This window comes from Eptesicus fuscus, chromosome 4 (genome assembly GCF_027574615.1).
Source record: "Eptesicus fuscus isolate TK198812 chromosome 4, DD_ASM_mEF_20220401, whole genome shotgun sequence".
In the NCBI taxonomy this organism is placed as follows: domain Eukaryota; kingdom Metazoa; phylum Chordata; class Mammalia; order Chiroptera; family Vespertilionidae; genus Eptesicus; species Eptesicus fuscus.
In genome coordinates, this window is record NC_072476.1 from 49215841 (window position 1) to 49233473 (window position 17633).

General features: G+C 39.3%; 1 long non-coding RNA gene across 1 annotated transcript in view; it reads left to right on the forward strand.

The window, feature by feature from the left end:
• Positions 1-17260, forward strand: part of LOC114232596 (uncharacterized) — a 121734-nt gene extending 104474 nt beyond the window's left edge. Inside the window, exon 4 of the long non-coding RNA XR_008555839.1 lies at positions 17239-17260. This is a non-coding gene — a long non-coding RNA (uncharacterized LOC114232596). The remainder of the gene's footprint in view (positions 1-17238) is intronic.
• The last annotated feature ends 373 nt before the right edge of the window (positions 17261-17633 follow it).

Below are 17633 nucleotides of genomic sequence, written 5' to 3' on the forward strand. Positions count from 1 at the left end.
TGGTGGTCCGAAAAGCGTAATGAAAATGGTCTATAATGGCTTTAGGAAGGAGTCACTGAAAGGATGAGAAAGAGATACTCATATTAGTCTCCTTGAAGCCCATATAAAACATTACATTTTATGTATCAGAGCTTCTAACTTCTGTATTATCACCCATTCAATCCCCTTCCCCTCCAGGGCACCTCACTCTGGCTACCATTTATTTCATTAATATTCACTAAGTTCTCTCCTGCCTTTAGAACTTGATCAAGATGATGCTTCTCCATGAGTAACTTTTATTACCCTACCCACAAAACCACCGCCTGATTGAATCCTGTCCAGATTTCCCACTAATTATCACTCTCTCTTTCCCATACAATTTCTTCTGTTCCTTCCTCCCATCGTGCACTTTACACCAGTATCTCCTAAACCAGTGGCCCCAAATTCAAATGCTTAGAGAGGTAAAGCAGTTGACTTAAATGAGTGACACAGGTCTGCTAGGTGCCTATTAAATATACTAGTGGCCCAGTGCACGAAATTCATGCACGGGGGAGGGGGTGTCCCTCAGCCTGGCCTGCACCCTCTCTAATTTGGGACCCTTTGGGGGATGTCCAACTGCCTGATGGGATCAGGTCTAAACTGGCAGTCGGACATTCCTCTCGCAATCCAGACCACTGGCTCCTAATCACTCACCTGCCTGCCTGCCTGATTGCCCATAACCACTCTGCCTGCCAGCCTGCTCACACCCCTCCACTGTCCTTCTCACCCCCAACTTCCCCCCAACAGCCTGCTTACCCCCAACTGCCCCTCCTGCCAGCCTGACTGCCCCCAACAGCCCCTCCCCCCCCGCCACTGGCCTGATCATCCCCAACTGCCCTCCCCTCCTGGCCTAATCACCCCTAACCACCTCTGCCTCGGCCCCACCACTATAGCTTTGTCCGGAAGGACATCTGGAAGGTATCCCAGAAGGTCTCCTGGTCTAATTAGCATATTACCCTTTTATTAGTATAGATTGGGTTACTTTTACTTCTTTTGAGGAATATGCTCTCCTTCATTTTTCTTAAAATGTGTTCCTTTGGGCCTTTCATTTCCACTTTTGCTATGGACATAGTTATAAAAATATTTCTCTAGTTCTTTCCAAACTCATTGGCCACTAAAACTCAATCTCGGTGTCAGAAGGGAAAAGGGACTGGTGAGGACTGTGACAAACTGTGAAACTCACACTCTGCCAAAATGAGGAAACTGCCACTCAATATCAGATGAGCGTGTCAGGAATTGGGACCAAGGGTGCCAGATCTTACGATTTTTCTGGAGAAACTGGAAAGTAAAGATTTTTATATGAAATCTCACAACCTCAAGTTTAGTCTCAAAATTGCTAAAGCACTATGCCAATTAAAAACACAAGGATTCTATAGGCAGCAGTGGGCCTGCAGATACAAATTTGCCACTTTTGCCCCCATGGTACCCTGAGTTCCTTGAGGGCACAGATTGGGTGTTCTTTACTTGTGCCCCGGACAATGACTGGCCCATAACACCTTCTCATTAACTTTTGGTTACCTTTAGTTAAATCTAAACAAGCTAATAATACTGTAGATTGTCTAATTCAACAGGTAGAAATCCTTAAAGAGAGAATCTTTTTCTTACTCCAGAACCTAGCATCTTACTTGCATACAGTAGATGTTCAGACGTGTTTTGAGCTGTCGTAGGAAAATACATCAAGTGTTCATTAAGAGCTAAGTTTGGTTTTGTTTATGAGATGAGTAGCAAGATATCTTCTAAGGCTTAATATGGAGAATATAAGACATATGATTTTGATAAGGAGAATTAGATCAAGAGAGAGATTAAATGCTGCCCTTAGTAAGTGTAATGAAGTATCTCATGATATCTGTGCCAAAATGGAAAATATGAGAACCCTGAGCCTTTGGGGGATTTGGTGACACAATGAACCTGACTTACTTGACATTTGTGGCCTGGAGTTGTGTGGCACAACATTCTGCTGAAATACCAAGCAACTCTGTGGTTGTCATCACTGGTTGTGACTTTTTAGAATGGCTGCTGATTTATGGTGGGAACTTTAAACATCACTTTAAATGTCCATTCTGAACAAAATCATAATACATATTAAAAAGTTTCAAACAAAAAGGCTATTTAAATGGACTTGCTTTTTGAATTTTGTATGCTGAAAAAATAATTGCCCACAGTTATAAATGTTTTCAAAGGTTAATCACTTGAAAATAGTTAAGTTTTAAAAAAATATTAGCAACCAATGCATTTAGTACAAGGGAAAGCAAATAAGTATTAACTGCATATCTATTCACATATACTACTGCTATGCAATATAACTAAAATTAGACAAGAATTATTTTATGTAAACTAAAAAGAAATGACTGATAATTTGCTGAGTAAATATTGAGCTGCATCCAATTTATTTTTAAAAAAGATCAATTGTGAATATTTTCTGTTAAATTATCATGCCAGGATGTATCAAGTAATATATTTGCCTTGTCTAATATATAATGAAAACATTTTTGGCAAACATTTGCCATATGTTAAGTATATTAAATAATGTATGTTAAATTCATATTTTAAATAATGTATTTTTAAATTCATAATAATGACAATATTTTATTATGCACATACAAAATTCATATGAATTTGAAAAGCATTTAGAATATGGAAAACTTAGCAAGCAAAACTTTACTTCTAAAATACCATTAAAGCAAGAGCTTATTTCTTTGAGATAACCAGCCCCCTACACTTCCCAACACAGTTCTAATTTTATACTGGATTAACAAGAAAATATTCAGTTGTATACAGAACTAGGTAATAGTTCCTACTATATGAACTTAGAAAAAAATATTTAACATCCTACAATAGTGATGCTATCTTATAAATCAGACAGATAGTTTATAAAAATGGATTTATTCAATAATATTTACTGAGTACTTGCTATGTGTCAGACATTGCAGGCATTGAGAATATAGCAGTGAATGGACAAAAAGAGTCAGTCCACATGGAGCTTAAAATCCAAACCACTGCAATGTTAATGTGCCCATTTTGCACTTTTTGCATGTTAGGTAGTCTGAAATAATTAATAATAATAATATAAAGTTATAATATACTAGAGGCTCAGTGCATGGATTCGTGCACTGGTGGGGTCCCTCGTCTTGGCCTATGGGGATCGGGCCAAAACCGACTCTCCGACATCTCCTGAGGGGTCCTGGATTGCGAGAGGACACAGGCCAGGCCAAGGAACCCCACCAGTGCACGAATCCATGCACCAGGCCTCTAGTATGCATATAAGATCTTTGGTTAATCTCTTCCTGGCCTCCTCACTCCCCCCTTCCCTCTGAGATTCATCAGTCTGTTCGATGTTTTCATGCCTGTGGTTTCCACTCCTATTAAGTGTCTGACCCCTTGTGGTCAGTGCGCATCATAGCTACCGGCCATTCAGCTGGTTGGTCACTTAGGCTTTTATATATATAGATAGTATGTAACTTTTCAGAGCACTCACAAATATGTCTTTAGTAAATTTTTAAACCAGAGAACATGTTTTTATTGATGAGAGAGAGAGAGAGAGAGAGAGAGAGAGAGAGAGAGAGATTATCTCCCATACTGGCCCACCGGGGTATGGAACCCGCAAACTTTTTAGTGTATGGGATGATATTCTAACTAACTGAGTCACCCAGCCAGGGCTCTTAGTTCATTTTTATACTTTCTTAGCCTTGAAGTAAGTTTGGCAGATGTTACTATCTCAATGTTATAGAGAGGAAACTGTAGATGATAAATTTCCACAACCACTTCTTAGGACAGTCTCATCTCTCTCCAACTTACATAGCTGTAGGAGCACAAGAATGAGGTACAGTTAGATGCTGAATAGAGTTAAGGAAATTTGAAATTGTTGCCATGGAGAAACATTAAGAAAGCCAGGAGCAGCTGAGATTGATGATGGTGGCAGTCACTGGCTATTCATAAATATTCATATTTGGTCCTTCTTCCCAGCATATGGTAAGATTGCATTTCTCCATCCCCTTGAACTCAGGTATGGCTTCCTGGATTCAATTTATTTGGCCAATATACGATGAACAGAAACCTTTCAAAGCCAATATACTTATTACTATGTCCTCTTCCCCTGCTGCAATGATTGGAAACACAAGCTCAGATGGAGCCTCCATCCCAAGTCTCTGAGCTGGTTCTGAAGTTACTCAGGGACTATGTCTAGTTGTCAAGGACTCCACAGAGACAGGAGTTTTCCTTAATATGAGATTAGATGCAGAAGTAATGGGCCACAGACTCTACTTCCCAATCATGAGCTACATAGTGTGTGGGAGAGAAAAAGAGCTCTCCTCTCAAAAAGGTTATAGGACCAAGTGGCTTTATGAGGTGATAGCCAAATATCTGTGAAGGCAACAAGACTGAGGGAAGGCTGCCTCAAGAAGCTAAGGATGTAGAGTATGATTTGGGGCCATGATTTGGAGTTGTAAAGGGCTCAAAAAAAAAAAAAAAAAAAGAATTTGGTGGTGAAGAATGGGTGATTAGATCAGGGAAAAGAAAAGCATTATTAAAACAAAAGTTAAGCATGACCAGAAAGGTGATCAAGGAAAATAAGCTGGGAGGTATTAGGTAACTGATATTGTGTTTTATAAGACATATATATATATATATATATATATATATATATATATATGTCCTGATTCTGACACAGGGATCCTAAAACCCCTGAAATTTTCTAGAGTGGGTAATGGTGTCCTTTGTTATGTTAATGAGGTGGCTGGTTGTGGGCTGATTATCTAGAGAACCAACCTTGTGATTAGAGGATAGGAACTTTTGCTCCTTACCCTGACCTCTGGGGAGGGGAGAGAGACTGAAGTTTGAATCAATTGTCAATGGCCAATGATTGAATCAATCATGCCTATGTAATGAAACCTCCATGAAACCCCAAGGAGACTGGGTTTGGAGAGATTCTGGATTGGTGAACACATGGAGGTGCTTGGGAAAGTGGTGACCCAAATAGAGGTATAGAAGCTCTGTGCCCCTCCCCACAGTGTCTCCATCTGAGCTTGTGCTTCCAATCATTGCAGCAGGGGAAGAGGACATAGTGATAAGTGTATTGGCTCTGAAAGGCTTCTTTTCATCTTATATTGGCCAAAGGAATTGAATCCAGGAAGCCATACCTGAGTTCAAGGGGCTGGAGAAATGCCCAATGCATTTCTTCCATTTGGATGTTTATCTATATCCTTTATCATATATTTTATTAAACTGGTAAATGTAAGCAAGTGTTTCCTTGAGTTCTATGAGCTGCTCTATAAAATTAACAAAAACTAAGGAGGGGGTCCAGGGAACCTCTGATTATAGCCAGTCCATCAAAAGCAGAGGTAACAACTTGGACTTGTGACTGGCCTCTGAAGTCCAAGGAGAAGGTTGTGGGAAACCTCTGATCTATAGCTGGTCAGTTAGAAGCATAGGTAACAACCTGTGGGAATGGGGGTGGGGGTGGAGTTTTGTAGGACTGAGCCTTTAACTTATGGAATCTGATGCTATCTCTGGGTAGATAGTGTCAGAATTGAGTTGACTCCTTGGACATCCTGCTGGTGTCCAGGAATTGCTTGGTGTTTTGTAGGAACTCCTCCCCCCAGTACAAGTAGACTTTGGAATTGGGTCCAGGAACCCAAAAGAGTTGTTCTTAGGGCTATTGGAGTCATGTAGGACCGTTGTTCTCAGTATCTTCTGTGCTCATTTGAGGGCTGGCAGTGAGAACTCGGAGCTATACTTTTAATTCCTCTTTTGTGGGTATAGACCTCATACATGCACCCGTTGAAGGATACTCCTAGGAAACTGAACTTTGCTACATTCAATCTCACGGAAAATACTCAGAGAAGTGTTTAAATTGTTTTATACTGGTTGCTAGAAGCCAGAGTTTCCAGAACAATCAGGTAGGAAATGATTCATCTAAACACTTCTCATTTGTTAGATGAGAAAACTGAAGCCCTGAGAACTGCCCAGCATTGTGTCTATAGTTTGTCATGGAGCTGAGACCCTAGCTCAGGCCTCCTGACCATTGTACCTTCTCCACTCTACGTGTCCAGCCTCCTAGAAGAACAATGACAGGCCCATTGTCACATAGTAATAGCTAATATTCACAGTGAATGCTTTTTGAGAACTCACTAATAGCCAAGCCCTGTACATCACATCTCATTTTCTTAACAACTCCATGTTTCAGGCACTATTATTATCAACATCCTGCATATATGGAAATGAAGGGTTAGAGAAGTAAAGTAACCAAGGTCACATAGCTACCAAGTGGCTGCTCTCAGATTTGAACGCAAATCCTTACACTTTACAGGCCTCCCTCTTAACCAATATAATATGCTTGCTTATTTCCTTTTTTTTTTTCTTTAACCAGAATCAGATATAAAAATACTGGCTTCTTTACCCCCTGCTAAATATGTAGTTCCATATGCCAGGACCTGCTGTGCTCAGACACCTATCTAGCATGGATGTGCAAACACCTGCCTTCCTGATAGATGTTGGCCAATTGATTCTGGAGCTACTCACCTCTGGGAAATAAAGCAAGAAAGGAGAAAGATAAAAATAAAAGTGTGAGACACTGGATATTTTAATTTTATTTCTGAAATTACCAATATTATCTAAGAATGACATCTACCTCCTCTTTTACTCTAAGAAAGTAGAAGAGTATCTTTAGAGCTGCTTGCATCTGTAGAATTATTAGGAAGTCATCCCAGTTTTCTATAATTTAGGCAGAGCTATACCAAAGTCAGCTTTGGAATAAAACTTGGAGATGGTAGAGGAGGCAGTCACCCATCTAATATGCTTGCTGTTTTCTTAAATCTTTTCAGAGATGGAGAACCTCTGACCAGCAGGAGAAAGGCCTCTTGATTGGTGATTTGGCTTTCTTCTTCCCACAGGGTGGTATTTATTCAGTCAACATTTCATGAATCCCTCTGGTATTCCAGGCATGTGCTAGGTGCCCTTCATGAAATCACACTCCTCTGAGAGACCAGGTTGGTAAACAGAAACTTGCAATAACGCGTGGTAATTTCTGCATGGGAACACATGCAGAGTGCTAGGGAAACTAAAAAGAGGGGCTTGGGCATCCCCAGAAGGCTTCCTCCAAGACATGTCTTAGGACATAATGACATTGAAGCAACAACCATTTTCCTTCAGAGAAATAGAGAAGAAATATCATTGGGGGATTTATTAGTTTTTATTCTTTGGAACAGGCAGGGTCACATTTTGATTATGAATAGACAGGTACTTACAGAGCACACTAGAGGAAAATTGGTGAGGCAAGGTTCTAAATCCATTGCCCCGCCTTGTCACAATTAATAAAGTTACCTTCTTTTGTTCCCTTGCCACTTTGAGGCAATGCCGGATTGCCTCTGAATTGTTTTAATGATGTGCTGTTTTGTTCCTGTGAGTACTCCATACTTTAGGTGCCAGTACACCCTTTCCTCTCATAAAGAAAAGTCAGTGAAAAGAACAAGAGAAATGGCTGAATAATTGAAAACCCAGCATATTGAAAAGGTCATGGTACCATGACATACTGTTTTAATTTCTAAGTGTTTTAGGCATTGTAAGTCCTTTTTGACACTCCATACTACTGACAAATACTAAAAGGGGGATAGAAAGGACACAAATTATTTAATCTTTTGTAAAACATGGTGATAAGAATAGAAAAGGGTGCCCAATTAATCCATGCTTTTTGTAGCATTTCATTTGAAGGCCTGTTTTGCACATTTTTCCTGTGGCAAAGGTAATAAGTCATGACCAGTTTACCACAGTGACACGGTAGAAACTAGATGTCCCTCTAAACAAGCTAACATTTTAACTTTCTCTTCTTCTTATATATTTTACTAATTCTCATCCACCATGTATTTAGTGACTGATTTACTTCCAGGAAACTTTAACTAAAACACTAGTAATTAACATTTACCAATAGTTATTATTTTACAAAATGCTTGTGGCAGACATTGTTGATTGTTTTTTTATCCAATCTTCTTCACTCCCTGGCTCTTCTCCACTGTAGAGGTTGAAAAGCTGAGTACTTTTTGTGATGATGAAGCAATTAGCCAAGTCGCTAAGGAAGCTAGAAAGGAAAGATAAAAGAATCCTGAGACATCGATGATGTCATAGGGCTGCTACTCCTGCTCACCTACCTGTAGATGTATTGTTATGAGAAAAAAACAATACACTTCTATTTGTTTACAGCAGCAATTTTCAACCTTTTTCATCTCATGGCACACATAAACTAATTACTAAAATTCTGCAACATACCATAAAATATATATAGTTGTGTTGGCTGTTGTCTTTTCTTATTGGCAATCTAAGGGACAAGAGGTCAGTGCCCCTGACTAAATAGTCAGGTATTGCATGTTTTAAAAATTCTAGTGGCACATAGGTTGGAAATTGATGGTGTAAAGTATTGGAATTTTGATTTTCTGTTACTTGCAGCTGAAAGTATTCCTAAGTGATTAAGTGCTTCTGTAAATAATATCTTATTTGAGCTTCATGATAAACATGTAGTAGATTTTAACTATTACTATTTTACTGGTGGGGAAAGAGAATTAGTTAAGAGCGCACACCTAGAAAAAGGTGGGCCAAGATTTAAGTCCTGGAAATCCCAAATTCTCTGTGTGTTTTTTCCATCCTCCTCCTGTTTCTATCTGGGATAAGACTTTGAACTTACATGGGAAGGGAACACTGTCCAGTAAAGAGTTACTCAATCCACCTGTTAAGCCACTTCAGGTTTTTCTCTCACTCTTCAGTTACTAAAGTATTAGTTGGTGCATCATGCTTCTGCTTCCTCTGTTTGCCTGCCATGCTTGCATAATATTTTCCTGCAAAGTTAAAGAACTTGGAGTTAAATTAGATCTAGGAATATGAAAAAATGTCTCTGAATGCAGAAAATACCAATGAGCCTTTCTCATAACCAGAAAGGTGGGCAGTATTATGAATATATCTTTTGGAATTAAAGGTAGTCTCTTTTTTAAAAAAAAAAAACTTAAAGGTGAACAGTTTCAAAATGAGCAATTTATCCTCCTGTAGTATACATTGTTGGTGGTCCATCCACAACCCTTTCTCCTTTTCCTTTCTGGAAGAGCAAGGCATTTGAAGGTTAATCCTTCTTCCAAGACTAAAGAGAGGGGTCCTTTACCCAGTTGCAGGGGCTCTGTCAACCAATCCTAATAGCCCCGTTCCCCTTGCCAGTGTTGGCCCAGTAATTATGAGGAAAGGTCTTCTAGAAAAAAAATCCCCGCCCACCACTGGACTTTATCAGACTGGTTGTAACTCCTATCTTATAACAAGACAAAGCCAATTCACTGTGGATGACGGAGTGACAAATGGAAAGGAATCTGCATCCTTAATGATAGTGTCAAACCACTGAATTAGTTCAACCCTGGAGCAGCCCTACCATTGTACTTCTTGTTGTGCCAAAATATATTATTTTTATTTAAGTAACATTGAGTCAGCTAAAGGCATAGTAACTGACTGCCTAGTTTCCTGATCTCACTGGAGATTTGGTCCAGTTTGGAAACCCAGAGGAATAGTCACTATCTGAGAGCACTAAGTCCAGACAACATGGGAAGACTCCTTCTAGGCAAAGCCTGAACATTTCCCTGTACACTGGTTCTTCCAGGTGGTTTGAACATTTATTACTGCTCCACACAATAGTCATGGTGTGACCCCGGGCTGGAGACATTCAGCAAAGACAAATGGGAAAACCAAATCTAATTAATGTAAACTAGGATTTCTTAGAATTGTTAATGCTGTTAACTGAATTGAGTATGTTATAGAAAATGTTTTATGTTGTGCACTGATGTCTACACATTTATCTTTTTCAGAATGAACAGTACTTTGGAATTTTCTTCTTTGGAAAACAGTAAAATATAGAATTTCAGAGTCTAAGTTCTGAGTGAAGGCTGCCTAAACTCAAATACCATCTCTGTCATTAACTCAAATACCATCTCTGTCATTAGATATGTGACATTAAGCAAATTACAGTACTTCTCTGTGCCTCAGTTTTCTGATCTGTAAAATAGGCATGAGAATAACGTTTCTCTTTTTCCGCCTATCCTTTAGCATGATAAGAAATTCTTTTGCTTGATTGGGGGCAGGGGGGCTTCCCAATACTCTATCTGGAAAAAGTTACTATGTTTGCCTTATATTTATCTACTTCATGACAGAGAAAATAATATATTGAAAACTAATCAAGCTATGCTCTATTTTTAAATAATAATTAATGCTACTACAACTAATACTACTATACTGAAAAATACTTCCAGTCATAGAATCCTTACTGTTGGTAACCTGGTAAATAAATTCTGAGTTAGCTTATATCTGAAGGTTGTATGAGTGTACTGATTCCAGTAAATGACTCCAGTAAATCCTTCTCTTTAGCTCATATTTCTCACTATTTTTATGGCAGCTATCACCCACCTGAATACTGTAAGTTTAAAATTTCCTCTCAAACTGCAGCCAATATCCTCACAAATGTTTTCTTAATGGGATGTCTTCCCCAACAGTCTAGCTTTTATTCTTCTTTATATATAATTTAATTTTACTGTTTCAGATATTATCTCTAAATATCCTATACACAAAAGATTCTGAAAGAAAAATTATGATGCCTGAGTTTTCTCTTTTAGCATTTGAACTGCAGAATTCTACAGCAGAATAAATACTCTTGTATGTTATAGGTACCTTATCTGTAGAAAACAGTACAGTACTCATGCTTTCAGATAAGGCCACTGGATGTATTAGTATTTAAATCATAATTATGATGTGAAGATTAACCTCAACATTTCTAGATTTTTTTTTCTTGATTTAGCCTCACTCTATTTTTTATGAGTTCTCAATTATAAATACACATAATCATTGAGATATTTTTCCTTCATAGAAATTATTTATTCATTCAAAATTTTACTGCTTAATCTAGTGGGGACACAAAGAGGAGAACATATACTATTTTTTATAATTTCTATAATTAATCAAAATGTTAATAATGGTGATATTAATAATCACCTCTTAACTGTTAGAGCACAGGAGGATAGTATAGACAAAAACAACTTAAATAAAATGAAAATATTTTATTAAATCATTAGCTTCTACAAGAAACATCTTTTTCTAAATATTAAAGAAAGAAAGCTAGGCTCTATTGTACTTAAGAAAAATCAGGGACTGATTTAAGAATGATTGCAAAAGAAATTTAAATTAGGAAGATATAGTCAGGGTGCATTTCACTCATAATAAAATGGCAAGACTGAAAAGGTGGAATAACATTAAAATCATGCCACAGATACGTAACTAGTTTGTGACAGAAAAACAGAGTCATGGATCTTGCAAATATATATATATATATATACTATATATATATAAATATATATATATAAATTGAAAGGAGAGAGAAAAAATGGCCACATGTTTTCCAATGATAGAGGGTAAAAGGCCTAGAGAGCCTGAGAGACTCAGATAATAAATAACATGAGATTATCTTTGAGAAATTTAGAACATTAATTAAAGTCATCATCCTGGCAACATCAAAAAAACTGGCTACAGGCACAGCTTTAACCCGAGAATTATAGAAGGAGGGCAGCCCCAGGGCATCTGATCCTAGAGAAAGTTTGAGAGAATAAGATGATGATGAGTAAGAAGAACCATAGCTATCTTATAAGGCACCTATTATGTAGCAGGCACTATTCTGGGTCCTTACATGTCATTTCATTTTCTCCTTTGAATGATCTGCAGAGACCATTATTACTAATGTTTTATCACTGAGCAAACTGAGGAGCAGAGAGGTGATGAGATTTGCATAAGGTCACTGTGACATTATGATTCATAGGAAGTATATATATTTAGATGACCAGAATATATTTTGCAGATATATTTGGTCTTCATTTACAATACCTGTCTTTCAGTCCCCAAACCTCTTGGAAGTGGTGAGAACAACAATGGTGTCTCCTATTATGCTAATGAGACGACTCTTGGACCTCATACAAAGGCAGGTTGTCAATAGGAGCCAACCTGGTTAGTAAATTGGAACTTTCAATCCTACCCCCTGATTTTCAGAGCTTGAGATTGAATAAATCTCCAATGGCCAGTGACTTAGTCAATCGTGATTATGTAATGGAGGCTCCGTAAAAGCCTCAGGAGACTGTTGCCATTTTTTGGAGAGCTTCCATGCTGAGGAATCAGAACTATGGCACTATGCCAGATCCCCAACTCCATAAGGACAGAGCTCCTTTGTTTGGCACCTCACCATGTGTATCTCTTCACCTGGCTGTTGACTCATATCCTTTAATATTCTTTGTAATAAATCTCTAATCTAGTGAGTAAATGGGTTTTCCTGTGTTCTGTGAGCACTTCTAGCAAATTAAACCCAAGGAGGGGGTTGTGGGGATTTATAGCCAGTTGGTCAGAAGCACAAGTAGCAACCTAGGCTTGCTACTGGCATCTGAAGTAGAGGGCAGTCTTGTGGGACTGAGGCCTTTACCTGTGGAATCTGACTCCATCACTAGATAGTGCCAGAATTGAGCTGAAATCTTGGACACCTGCTGGCATCAAAGAAACTTGTTGGTGTGAGGAAGCCTCCACACATACATAGGAACTGGGCCCAGAAACCCTTTTTAGTCACTATTAGATTATAGCCTGTGATTTGGTAACTCTTCCAACCACTCTCATTTGGGACATCCCTTCAGTGTCAGGGCTTCTCCATCCCTTCTTCCCACCTTACTTATAAATCTGCACCTGTGAAAAGACTTCTAGGCCAAGCAAGAGTAAATAAAGGGACATTTAGAGCATTCAATAGACCTCTGGATGAAGGAGCTTATTTATCAGTGCCTGTACAATAAACAGATAGATCCTGACTCCTGTGGAAGCAATATTTATGCAAAATAGTAGCATTAAGTGAAGAGGACCAATATCATTTAGGGGCTGATCACCCAGTCTGTGGATTGAGGGTTGATAAAACTTTATTAACAATATTACTTTAAATTCACAGAGAATCTTTCATCTGAAAGGTCTTTGTAGTTAGGAGATCAGTAATTGCCCAGGCTTTTCAGCAGATTCTATGTTGGAGTTGAAAAGAGAAATTAGTTATAATTTTTCATATCATATTTTATGTGCAGTGTATTTATAATAATTCTTATTTTCCAGCCTATACCTTTTAAACTGTATGGTAGTTGAAAGTCATTGCTTTAGTTGATAGTTTATCAACAGAGTTTTAAATGTGTTAATTTTCTACAAGTTAATAAAAATGATTAATGTTTGTATTCCAGACAGGTAAGAATATTGCTTCATTTTTCAGATGAGAAAACTAAGGTGGAAGAGTTGGAAGATATACATAGGTTCACCCAGCTAACAAGAGTTAAGCCTAATCTTTCAACTATATATCATAAGATGTTTCTCCTGCCGTTGGTTCCAAGTATCCTATCTAATAATAGACAAATATGCAAATTGACCATACCTCTGACACACCCACAAGCCACGCCCACAAGCCACACCCACCATCCAATCAGAGTGAGTATGCAAATTAACCCAAACCAAGATGGCCACAGCCACAGAGAGCAAGGTTTCGTAGGTAACAGAGGAAGCCAAGCTTTCCGCCTGCCCTGGCCAGGCCTAAGCCTCCACTCCAGCTACAAAGTTTCAATTATAGAAGGTAAACAAATTCAAACAAATGGCAGCAGAATGGAGCTTAAGAGAGCAGGCCAGGGTTGCCACCGGCAACAGGGGAAGCAAAGCTTTCCGTACACCCTGGCCGGGCCCAACCACTTAAGGCAACAAAGTTTCAATTATAGAAGGTGAATTAACTGCCACAGAAATGGCTGCCAGCCTCGAGGGAGCAGCAGGCTTGGCTCTGCTCCAGGCTACAAAGTTTCAATTGTAGAAGGAAAATAAATTCCAGATACCAGGGCCTCCCCTTGGGTTGCCAGGGGGCGTGGCCGGCCTGCAAACCACCACAGGCCCCTCGCTCAGGCCGCCCCACGCCCCAAGGGAACCCCACCCTGATCAGGGACACCCTTCAGGGAAAACCAGCTGGCCCCCACCCCTGTACCAGGCCTCTATCCTATCTAATAAAAGAGTAATATGCAGATTGACCATCACTCCAACATACAATATAGCTGCCCCATGTGGTCAAAGATCCTGCCCCCATTAACAAGATGGCCACCACAAGATGGCCAGCAGGAGAGGGCAGTTGGGTGGCACCCGGCCTGCAAGGGAGGGCAGTTGAGAAGGACCAGGCCTGCAAGGGAGGGCAGTTGAGAGGGACCAGGCCTGCAAGGGAGGGCAGTTGGAGGTGATCAGCCCTGCAGGAGAGGGCAGTTAGGGGTGACCAGGCCGGCAGAGGAGGGAAGTTGGGGGCAAACAGGCTTGCAGCAGAGTGGTTAGGGGGTGATCAGGCTGGCAGGCAGAAGCGGTTAGGGGCAATCAGGAAGGCAGGCAGGCAAGCAGTTGGGAGCCAGCAGTCCTGGATTGTGAGAGGGATGTCCCATATTGGAGAGGGTACAGGCTGGGCTGAGGGACAATTCCCCTCTGTGCATGAATTTTGTGCACCGGGCCTCTAGTATGACATATTCCTTAGGTTATGAGTTAGTTCCTCAAGTCAACGATGTTTCATAGAAATAGATAGGTATTAAAACTTTGTTTAATGCCTAAGTAAATGACTGGGAAAGTATTTTTACTTAAATTGTCTCTATATAACTCATTTCCATATTTCATATCAAAAGTACCTTTCTGTCATAAGTAGAGGCTTACCTGTATAGACAAAAAATCATGTTCAAAGCAGTTAATTAAGTGCTTAGAGCCAGATAAATGATTCACTAACAGAAAAAGAAACACTGAGTTCCAGTTTCATCTCCTCTGAGTTGATCTTTGCCTTTCTCAGTGTAAAATAGTTCTCCTTCCAGCCTGCTCGGTTTTTCATGCATGCACTTTCCTGGTCATAAATGTTTTCTTTCTAGTATGCCTAGCCATAAGCACATTTAATGGGAGAGCATGATAGGTGCTATATAAAAAGGGTATTATTTATTGCTGAGTGTTTCCCATTTGAATCTGAACATTTCAGTCTCACTGGATATCATCAGTAAGGATTGTTAATGATCCAATTCCAGACAGACAACTCCATTTTATACATTGTTCATATGATGCCCAGCCAGAGTGGCTCAGTTTGTTGAGTGTTGTCCTGTGCACCGAAAGGTTGTCAGGGCACATTCCAGGGTTTCAGGTTTGATCCCTGGTTGGGGGCACATATGGAAGGCATCAATGTTTCTCTTCCCCCGCCCCTTTTTTCTCAGGTGAGGATTAAAAAGAACAAACATTGCTCAGGTGAAAAAAAATAATTTGGGGAAAAAGAACCAGATATAGATTTTTGAAATAAAGCTAAACAATTTCATGTAATAGAGGAAACATAGATAGAGGAATCATACCTTTAAATGTGAGACATTATTTGACTTTGTATAAAATATAGGGGGGGAAATGGATAATAGATATTTCTAGTTTAAAAAAAATCTACTTCTGTGAAACATAAAGATTCACATGTTAATAAAAAATAGGAAAAAATGCATCTTTTTCATAAGCAGGTAATAAAATTTTATCTTAATAGAGTAAGTAGCAATCAATGTGGTCCAAAATAATATTCTAAAAAGGAAATTTATGCTAATATTTTATTTAAAATAACACTTCACTGTTCCTCTTTTTAATTAATGAATTATAATTTACACACAGAATAAAAATTGCATGCTCATATATTGCTTTTGTGTCAGTCACTTTTATTTTTATTTGAATGATAGTATCCTTTATAAATGGATTTTTTTTTTTATCAAAGGAAGGCAATTTCATTTTCTACCTCGGAGAGAATCCAATGCAAAATAAAGCCCGCATAATTACATACATGCTTTTATAACTTCAATATCATAATATTTTTGATTTTGCTTTACATCACACACTTTCCCAGCTGGTAGGCAGCTTGTTTTAGCTTCATGGATTATATTAGTAATGGGGGAAGGAGATATCATAGACATTGTGAAACTAATGAGACTGACATTCCAATGTCATTTGAGGATATGATAATACATCTGCTTGATAGTCTTCAACTTGCTTTGTTATAATTCCTTGTACTCCAGGGGCAATGGCACTTAAAATTCATAGCATGCCTGGGCTTAGGCAGCAGGAGCAGAGCCTAAGTGCAAGGTGGGTAGCTAGGAGAGAAGAAAGACTTAGGAAGGACTGAGGAAGGTAAATACTAAGACAAGAGTCAAGCCAGATGATACCAACAGCGATCCACACAGTCAGGACAGGACACAGGAGAAGATGACAAGAAAGCAGGAAGGCAACAAGAGAGAACATCTGAAGAACCAGGTCTCTTTCCTAGGTTCAAATAAGGTTTAAGAGAAGGGTCAGTTTCCTACTTCAGCCTTAGGTGTCCTCTGATCTCATGGGAGCTACTAGTAATTCTTCAATACAGTGCTTCTAAAACTTAATGTGCATAAGAGCCCCTTTGAGATCTTTTAAAATATAGATTTCGATTTAAGAGGTTCCAGATAAGGCCTAAGAGTCTCCATTTTTGTTGTTGTTAAACCTTACCGAATGATTTTTTCCATTGATTTTCAGAGAAAATAGAAGGGAGGGATGGAGAAAGAAAAATAAAGAGGGAGAGAGAGAGAGGTGAGAGAGACACATAGATTGGTTGCCTCCCACACACATCCATACTGGGGCTGGGGAACAAACTCACAAACCCACAACTGAGTTATGTGCCCTTGACCGGGAATCAAACCCACAACCCCTCGGTGCTCAAGCTGATGCTCTACCACTGAGCCATGTCGGCCAGGGCAAGAGTCTTCATTTTGAAAAGCTTCTAGAATCTAGATGAACCCATGCTGCTAGTCCAGGAACTATATCAGTACAACAGAATCTTAGGCCGGCCCAGAGATATGCAAAGCAGACAACTGGAAAGCTGGCCATAGTGAGGAGCAGAGCACAGGGTTGGGAGAAATGTAGTTCCTAACAAAGGAAGAATCTGCAAATTTAATGTATTTCAGATTTTAAAAAAAGCAAAGTTGTTGATGGCTGCTTGTTATAGATTGAATTCCTCCCCCCACCCCCCCAAAAAAAGATACTGTTGAAGTCCTAACCCCTCAGAATCTCAGAATGTGATCTTATTTGGAATTGGGCTTTAAAGGGATGATCAAGTTAAATGAGGTCATTAGGATGAGACCTAATCCAATATGACTGGTGTCCTCATAGAAAGGGAAGATTTGGACCTGGAGACACACTTACAGAGGAATGGCAGTGTGAAGGCACACAGGAGAAGATGGCTGTGGACTGAAGTGATGCATCTGTACCACCAAGGGTTGCCAGAGCACACCAGAAGCTAGAAGACAAGGAAAGCTTCTTCCCTGGAGCCCTCAGAGAGCAAGGCTCTGCTGATACTTTGCTTTCAAGTCTTCTAGCCTTTACTGTGAGACAATACATTTTTGTTTTAAGCCACTGAGTTTTTGGTGCTCTGTGACAGCAGCCCACTATATAGCTAGCTAAGAATATTGACTTGCCTCACTTTTGAGCAAATATTCAACAAGAAGGATACTAGAGCTAGCAAGATTTAGTTAATTGCTCAAGGTATCTAACTACTCAATGGAAAA